The sequence below is a fragment of the Mustela putorius genome, unplaced genomic scaffold (genome assembly GCF_011764305.1).
Source record: "Mustela putorius furo isolate JIRA1106 unplaced genomic scaffold, ASM1176430v1.1 tig00000832_pilon_pilon_pilon, whole genome shotgun sequence".
NCBI classification, from domain to species: domain Eukaryota; kingdom Metazoa; phylum Chordata; class Mammalia; order Carnivora; family Mustelidae; genus Mustela; species Mustela putorius.
The window spans coordinates 239,121-248,510 of NW_025421491.1; positions in this window are offsets into that span (position 1 = coordinate 239,121).

Below are 9,390 nucleotides of genomic sequence, written 5' to 3' on the forward strand. Positions count from 1 at the left end.
GCCGCGGGACTTTCCCGGCGCCCCGACCCGCGCGGGCCCCCACCCAGCTCCCCGCGGCCTGCGGCGCCCGGCTCGGCCCAGGGCCCGGGGCTCTGCCTCCCCGAGCGCGGAGCCGGCTGCCCGGGCCCGGCGCAGACCAGGGGCCGAGCGGGAACCCCGCCGGACGTCCACCTTCTGGGGCTTGCGGCCCTTCCGGGAAGACCCCCGACGCCCCCGGCCCCGGGGTCCCCCGTGGCGAGCCGAGCCCCCCTGACCCGCGCCCTCCCGACCCGCGCCCCATCATCCGCTCTTCTGCTGCTGCTCCCAGATGCGTGGGGGTCCCCGATTCCTCCCTCCGTTTAAACTTCGCTTCCTTAGCCTCTAACGTACCCTTGACGCTTTTAATCCATTTTTGAAAACAGGTTTAAGGGCACAGTGGTTAGACAGGGCCTGGGCGAAGGAAGGTGCGGGGCTTTGGGGAACGGGGCGCACAGGGTACCGAGGAGGGCGAGAGAAAGGCCCCACATTTCAGGACGGAGTGTGGGTGTGTGGGTTCGGCCCTTCTCGGCGCAGGGAAGTGAATGAGGAAGTAACCGCCGAGCTGGGGTGCGGCGCCGTGGGGGGCGGGAGGCCTACTCGCCCAGCCTGAGCCGCTCTCCAGTTTGAGGCCAGGATCTGGGTCTTCTGGCTTCTCCCAAGATGAGCCGTAAACCCAGCTGACATGGAAGAAAACGGGCAAAGAACAGAATGAATGGGGGACACCCAGAATTAAAGAATAGGTCACCGAGTTCTGGTGAAGACCTTGGCAGCATAGCGTTTGGCAACATAGGGCTTTACGTTTGGACTTCCTACATTTTATTTACTTACTTATTTATTTATTTGGTTTAATTTTGAAGTACACCCAATGTGGGACTAGAACTTAACCCAGAGCTCAAGAGTCTCCTCCCACTGTACTGACTGAGCCGGATCGGAGCCCCCAACTTCTTTTTATTATTATTATTATTAGTAGTAGTATAATATTTTGTAGAACTCTTGAAATTGGCCACTGTTGTAAAAAATGTGATGAAACAAACAAACAAAAAATGTGATGAAACACCTAGCGATGATCTGAATGATGCTTCGAGGTTTTCCAGATACAGAGACATGTTTATACGTTAAGTGAAAAAAGGCAGTATGTGAGTCAGACTCCTTGCACATTGAAAATGATTGGAGGGGGACGCCTGGGTGGCTCAGTTGGTTAAGCAGCTGCCTTCGGCTCAGGTCATGATCCCAGCGTCCTGGGATCGAGTCCCACATCGGGTTCCTTGCTCTGCAGGGAGCCTGCTTCTCCCTCTGACTCTGCCTTCCACTCTGTCTGCCTGTGCTTGCTCTCACTCTCTCTCTCTCTCTTACAAATAAATAAATAAAATCTTAAAAAAAAAAAAAAAGAAAAGAAAATGATTGGAGGGAACACACCAAAACACACGCAGTAGGTAATGGGATTATGAATGGTAACGGTCTTCTTTTTTTTATTACAGCCACCACCACCAACGGCATATTTTAGTTTCATAATCAAGAAAAAAAAAATCATCTTAAAGGAAAGGACAGATGTGCATCCATCTCAGCCAAGTCCAGGGAGCGCTTGTGATCTCCCCCATGTAGAGTTCTCAGAGGAAAAGACAAGGGTTTTTTTGGAAGGGGAGATGGTAACCACGCCCCCCCTCCTGCACCACCCCAGAGGAGAGTACTTGTTCTTTTCCCAGCTGAACCATCTCCTTCCGGAGATCTTCCCTACTAAAACTGAGAATAATTGCCAAGCATGCTTGATCACCGCAGAAAGGTAAATTCTCAGGGCTTGGCTTTTGCCTATTCCTGCTCCTCCTGGCTGAAGACTTTGGCTTTTTGAGCTAATAGCTAGATGGCTCTGACTCCCAGCCAGCTCCTCCACCTAAAGAGAACAAGAAGGCGGTCCTGGTGCATTTCTGGGAAAGATGTCTAAGCATCCACTGCCCTTTGTCTGGTTCCACATATGGCCCCCAGGCTGTCATGCAACTCCTGGGTTATTGCATATAACACGCGCATGGGTTCCCTTCTGCAGCTTCTCCCTTTAGGAGGCAGATTTACTGTGAAACTACGGAAAGCTTAAGCCCAGCTCCCCCCACCCCCACCACCTTGCACAACCTCTTCCTCTGTCATGGCAGGGGCATGGTCATAGGCTTCTCTGAAATCTGCAAAGTAAGAGATTTTAGCCACAATTGTTAGGACCTCTGTCTCTTCTCTTTCTGACTTCTCCTTTAACATGCTTCTCTTACAGGGTGGTGGTTTTTTGTTTGTTTGTTTGTTTGTTTTTGAGATGTGTCTTGATACCACGTATCACCAACAAACCGGTCAGGTCAAAAGAAACTTCTACACTGTCAGTAATGAACACTTTGATAAACCATTCTAGAAGAAAGACTGAATTAACTTTCTGTTCTTCATACAGAACATATTACTGAAGGTTTTCATGGGTAGAGGCAAAGATCACACAAAGACGTGCATTAAAATGTATTAGAGAGTCAGACATTTAATTAATACAGGTATTTAATTTTTCTGAATGTTACAATGTTAGTGGTATTTGGCAGCTTTAAAAAAATTGTGACTTGTGATTTATTTTCTCATAGTAAGTCAATACTTTTGTACCTAATTTTATATTCTTAGTTGTGTATCTTTTTTTTAAAGATTTTTATTTATTTATTTGAGAGAGAGAGCGAGAATATGGGGGATGGGTAGAGGGAGGGGAGAAGCAGGCTCTGCGCTGAGCAGGGAGCCTGATGCAGGGCTCGATCCCAGGTCCCTGAGATCACGACCTGAGCCAAAGGCGGAGGCTTAACCCACTGAGCCACCCAGGCGCTCCAGTTGTGTATTCTTTAATAATATTATGTAATGAACACAATAATTAATAGAAATAATATATAATAATATATTATGTATATAATATATAGAAATAATAGAAATAGTTACACAAATAAGTTAAAAATATGTAAATATAAATAATATAATAATTAATAAACTTATATAAACCTCAGCCTTACAAAACCCAAATTCTTCCTTCTTTCTCCATTTATTTGCTACCTTCTAACCAGTTCGTCTTCCCGGAATATTTTCTTTATGCTAATAACCTGGAGGTGCTCCCCTCATCTCTCGCTCAGGAGTGTAGCCGAAGGATGACAGAAAGAAGCCAGTATTGGCTGATGGCCCAGTGGGGGGCTGCTCCACTGGTCGGATCACTCAGTCCTCACAGTTAAGGGGTTACAACTCCCATTTCACAGATGAGGAGACTGAGGCCCAGAGAAATAAATAACTTGTCCTGCGGGGATTCGTCCTGGGTCAGTTTGGCAAAGCTGTAACTGTATTTCCTGGAATTCCCCTCTTGAGCAGTTTCAAGTTAGCACAGGCAGGGAAGGATATTTTTGTATAAGACTGAGAAAGTGCAGCCATATTCCTTCATTCCCAGGAGGCTGGGGCAGGGCATGGGGCGTTGTTGCAATTCCTAGCATTGGGGCTTATCCGCTGTCACCTGCATGGCAGGGACCCGAGCCTCCCCCAAGTCCTGCTGGATCTTCTGTATCACTTCCCTGTCTCCTGGGCCAGGAGCGCGTGAGCTCCACGACAAAGGGCACCAGCGTTTCCTGCAGGACACCTGCGCTGTCATCAGGTTGGAGGCTTGGAGATGGGGAGAGACTGACTGGCCGGTGGTTCTGGTTTTGCTCTGGTGCCCAGCTTGTCCTGGTGATCTCCAACCTTCCCTTCCCCACCACCTGCCCTGAGAGCTGCGTGCTCCAGCTCCAGACACAGGAAAAACAGACCTATACACACTGGATCGCCAGCCCCCATGACTGCTATCACACACACACACACCCACACCCCACATGGTGCTTCTGCTTCTCTGACCCAAACCTGCCTGAACACACCCCCAAATTTCACAGCCAACAAGCGGTGGGGGAAGCTCTTGGCCAGTCCCATTAGCTACAGAATCGCTTGCCTCTCACCCCATGCTTCTCTCCTTCTCGAGGCCTGGCTTTGCCGGCCAGATCATCCTTTCTGCGACTCCCTGACAAGACCTGCTAGTCCATCCGTCTGTCCTCTGGTGACGACCTTCCTGAGGGAAGATAGTGCTCCCCCCTTCCGTGCTCTCTGCCCTGCTTCCTTCACTTCTTACCTCTCCCCCTGGGAACACTTGAAGTTCAAAACTCCAGTGGAGCTTCCACTCCCTGAGGACTTGGTTGCCCTCCCTGACCACTACCTTCTTCTGTTCTATACCAGCCTGGGTTGCCGCCACAGAGCAGGTGGGTGAATGTCCGAGCACTCAGGCCCTAAGCAGGCCCTAAGCACGGCTAAGTGGAGCCTTGATTGGTCACTTGAGTCCTCTGTTTTGACAAAAGCCAACAGCAAGGGCAGAGCACTTGGCATATAAGTACAAGGAAAAATTCAGCTCAGGGCTCCAGGGCCTGGGGCTTGTCTTCTCATGGAGTCTGTCATGGGACTCCCTGGCATCTTCCAGCAATTTTGCATTTCCGGTTTCCCCCTTCCGGTGGGACTCCATAAAACCTCATTACAGAAATACAGACTCTCTTGTCCTTCACCCCTTCTTTGAGGGACCTTTGCAAGACTAACTATCACAGAAGGCGATGTTATGCATTCCAAAGGCAGAGGCTTAACCCACTGAGCCACCCAGGCACCCCGCTTTTAACCTTTTTAAAAAGTGAAGACACACCTGTATTTAGGTGCATGCCAACGCTTTCTTATTCCTGATCCTGGTGAGTCTCTTGGGAAATCCTCAGCAACTCGAGGGGCAGGGCCCAGGGCTTTGGGAAGTTGCCAGTGTAGACTGGAAGAGGTGGGGTTCAGATTTCTTCATGGGTTCTCAGGGCAGATTTGTGTAATGAGGCCTCGCTTGTTTCGTAATTTAAAGAAACTCAATCTGATCCCTGTTTCCTGGAAGGATTAAGATTATATCGCTGTCTTGGGGCACCTGGGTGGCTCAGTGGGTTAAGCCTCTGCCTTCTGCTCAGGTCATGATCCCAGGGTCCTGGGATCGAGCCTCACATCGGGCTCTCTGCTCAGTAGGGAGCCTGCTTCCTCCTCTCTCTCTGCCTGCCTGTCTGCCCACTTGTGATCTCTTTCTGTCAAATAAATAAATAAAATCTTAAAAAGGAAAAAAAAGATTGTATCACTATCCTTTGGTGTTTACATTTGCCATTGAGGTCCTGTAGGCTTCTGGGGAAAACATGGCAGGTGGGACATAAGAGCCAAAAAAGGTTCAGGCGGGAGGCAGTTGCTGTAAATAAGGTGGGTGCAGCCGGGAGGTGTTGAGGGAGGCATCAGATGAATCACCAGCAGTAAACTGGGAGTGTTGCCCACACCCTCCGAGAAGACTAGCCACCATTTACTAAGACCCTACCCTATGTTGTCCCTCCATCCTCATAACCAGCATATGCTTATCCTGTTTTCTGAATGTACCTTTTGAACACCCTTAGTATAGCTGGGTCATTTTCAGCTTTATGAATACGCCTCCTTCCAGAAGATGCAAATTCCCAGCCTCCCTTAGAGCCATGTTACTCAGGCCAAGCCAAGCCTCCTTCCACTATCCACCTTCTCTGGGTCAGAAACCACAGAAGGGTTCACTCATAAGAACCACCGGGAGCGTCCCTCAGACCCCAATTCTTCAATTTTTCATGAAGGAAATCATATAATCAAGATCATTTTATGTTACATATCCTGAAAGTTAAAAGCATTTATTCTCTTCTCCTGGGCAAACACATCTATATGACTATCCTTTCAGATATATTCTTTACATCATGCATTATTATTCCCCTTGTTTTCAAAACCTATATTTGAAGCTTCATGAAGTCCTGGAGAAATCACTCATTTGCCCCCCGGAAGGCTTCTCAAGTGAATTAGAACATCCAGTTTCTTTCACTGTGGCTGGAACCGTACCCTGCAGTAGAGCACTGTGGTTCAGCCATCAGAAATGTGGACGGGGGACTTCTGAGTGATGGGAAGCAGGAACTGCACTACCCGGGATTTCATTCCTGCAGGGGGATTCGGTTGCCGTAATCTAAGCACAGACTTTTTGAAATGTAACGACTGCTCTTTCCTAAACAATCTCCATGAAATGAGAGGAGTGTCCATCAGACGGAAGCTCTGGGACTCTTCACTTCCATTTTTAAAGCCTTTGTTTTATGAGCTCTGTTTTACACATGGACGTAGCCAGAGATCAGGACCCCGAGAACAGTATTTATGTTCTCACGGTTCTGGGGCTGGAAGTCTGAGATCTGGGTGCTGGCATGGTCCAGGTCTGGTGCAAGTCCTCTTCCTGGCTTGAAGGAAGGCCACCAATGCTATCATAAAGGCCCCATCCCTATGACCAAATCTCCAAATCTGACCTAATCACCTTCCAAAGAACCTACCTCCAAACACTGTCACAATGGAGGTTAGGGCTTTGACAAATGAATTATAACACACCCTCCAACACACACACACACAGATAAAAGGAAAGCCATTATTTTCCCAGGAAAATGAATCTAGGGTATACATTTGACAAGAGGTTCAAACACATGTTTTGCAAACACAAAGAATAACAATAATCAAATGAAAATACATGTTTGAAAAAAAAGATTCAGGGGTGCCTGGGTGGGTCGGTGGGTTAAAGCCTCTGCCTTCAGCTCAGGTCATGATCTCAGGGTCCTGGGATCGAACCCCGCATCGGGCTCTCTGCTCGGCGGGGAACCTGCTTCCCCCCCACCTCTGCCTGCCTCTCTGCCTACTTGTGATCTCTGTCTGTCACATAAATAAATGAAATCTTTTAAAAAAAAAGATTCAAACAAAGGTTTTGAAAACAAATTCTCGCTTTCTCTCCCCAATCTCTGCTTCCACATCTCCTTTTCTTCATTTTTTAAAAAATTGAGATTTAATTAACATGTAACATACATTAGTTTCAGGTGTAAAACATGATGATTCGATGTCTGTGGAGCATCTGGGTGGCTTAGTTGGTTAAGCCTCTGCCTTCAGCTCAGGTCCCGGGATCTTGGGCTCCCTGCTCAGTGGGGAGTCTGCTTGTCCCTCTTCCTCTCCCTCCACCTGGCTTGTGCTCTTTCTTGCTCTCTCTCTTGAATAAATAAATAAAATCCTCAAAAAAAAAAAAAGAGAAATCATGTCCACAATTAATCTAATAACATGTCATCATGCAAAGTTATAAATTTATTTTTCTTGTGATGAGAACATTTAAGATCTACTCTCTTAGCAATTTGCAAGCAAATATACAGTACTGTCTTGTTCACTATAGTCAGCACACTGTGCATTACGTTCCGGAAGGCTTATTTACTTTATAACTGGTAGTTTGACCCTTTATCACCTTCACCTCTCTTGACCCACACCCACACCTCTGGCAACCACCAATCTGTCGTCTGTATCTATGAATCTAGTTTTCATGTCTTAGATCCCACATATAAATGAGATCATACAGTATTCATCCTTCCCTCTGATTCATTTCACTTGGCATAAGGCCCTCAAGGTCCATCCATGGTTTATGGAGGCTTCCTCACGTAGGCGTGATCAATCATTAACTTCTTTTTCAACCCTTCACCCTTCTTAAGAGAAAATTATGAGCTTCTAATCATGGCTTATTCTATCTGGTGGTCAGCTCTCATCCAGGGGCTACCCAAGAACCCACACAGAGTTACCTCATCGGAACAAAAAGACACTCCCATCACCCGGGAAATTACAAGGGCTTCAGGAACTGCATGCCAGGAACCAGGGGCAGAGACCAACAGAGACCAACAGAGACTCACAACAGTGAAGAGGAGGAATGATCAGCAATCGGCAGCTTCCTTCATTTAATTCCTTCCTCTCCACAGACAGTTCTTTCTGGCTACACATTCCCTTTGAAAAGACTTCTGCCAAATTCAGACTTCCAGAAGAAGCTGGTGTGTGGTGTCTTTTATGCCAGTTACCTGGATCAACATACCCGCTTAGCAGGAGGAGTACCTATGAAACGGCAGCTGAATCCTACTTCTCAATAATAATAAAAAATTAAGGCTGCATCTCATTCTCTAGAATTCTAACGCAGCTTAGAATCACAAATATACTGTATGGCTGTTTGTTCCTTATGTGTTGTTTTTTTAATGGAAAGGTTCATAAATAAGAAAGAATACATGGTCCAAAATTTTAGCTGCAGAATTACAGGCTAGGGCAAAAATACGAGTCTAGGAAATTAAGACAGAGTGTGTTGTGGTGGAGAGTCTGTCTGTCCACATGTAGTCCAAAAAGTCCTACTCATGTTCTAAAATCAACTTTCTCGCAACCAAAATACAAACGAGGCTACTTTATGTCCATAGGTGCACTAGCATCTGAGGGAAGAGAAAGGCAGTTAAAAGCACATGTTCCTTGGGGCGCCTGGGTAGCTTGGTCGGTTAAGCATCTGCCTTTAGCTCAGGTCATAAGCCTGGGGTCCTGGGAGCGAGCCCTGCATTGGACTCCCTTCTCAGCTGGGAGTCTGCTTCTCCCGGTCCCTCTGTCCTCTGTGCGTGTTCACTCTCTCTCATATAACTAAATAAAATCTTAAAAAGAAAAAAAAAACCCCACATGCGTTTTGCTTCCAATCTGACTTCTGCTCTAGACAATGGCTACTTTTGCCTTGCTTGGCCCTTAGCATGTGGGCTAACTTACCATGGAACTGAAATTCTTGCAAGCCTTCACTACTGTGTTTGTTTTTGCTGTAACAGCAGTATCTGCTCATTGTGGTGAATCTAGAATACAGGAAAATAATAAAGAAGAGACAAGGGCGTCTGGGTGGCTCAGTTGGTTGGGCGACTGCCTCCGGCTTAGGTCATGATCCCAGGGTCCCGGGATTGAGTTCCTGCATCGGGCTCCCTGCTCAGTGGGCAGTCTTCCTCTCCCTCTGACCCTCCCCCCTCATGCTCTCTCTCTCTAAAATAAATAAAATACTAAAAAAAAAAAAATAAAGAAGAGAAAAAATGCCCCCGTAATCTTATAACCCCCAGACAACCAAAGCTTGCATCTTAAACCGCCTAAATTCTTGAGCAGCAGTAAATTGGCAAGGAGGCCACGTGACTCACTCCCCCCTTTGTGGGAAGGTTGTAGAAACCACATTGAGGATGAGCTAGGAGGGAATCCTGCTTTTCACATGCTGGTGTTTCATGACGATATAAAAATCAGGCTGTCAATAGTTCCAGGCCTTTCTGCAGACACAGTCTTGACTTTGCAAAGCTCCATGACTTGGACCCAGGAAAGAAGATGCCGGACGCCTCAGGTTCACTGTTGAGCAGCACTCCAGCTGAAGCCTTGGGTCGGCCCATCCTTTCTGTTTATGGTCATGCAAAGTCATGGGCATCTTGCAGCAGACCATTACACGGAGCTCCTCTTCTGTTTCGT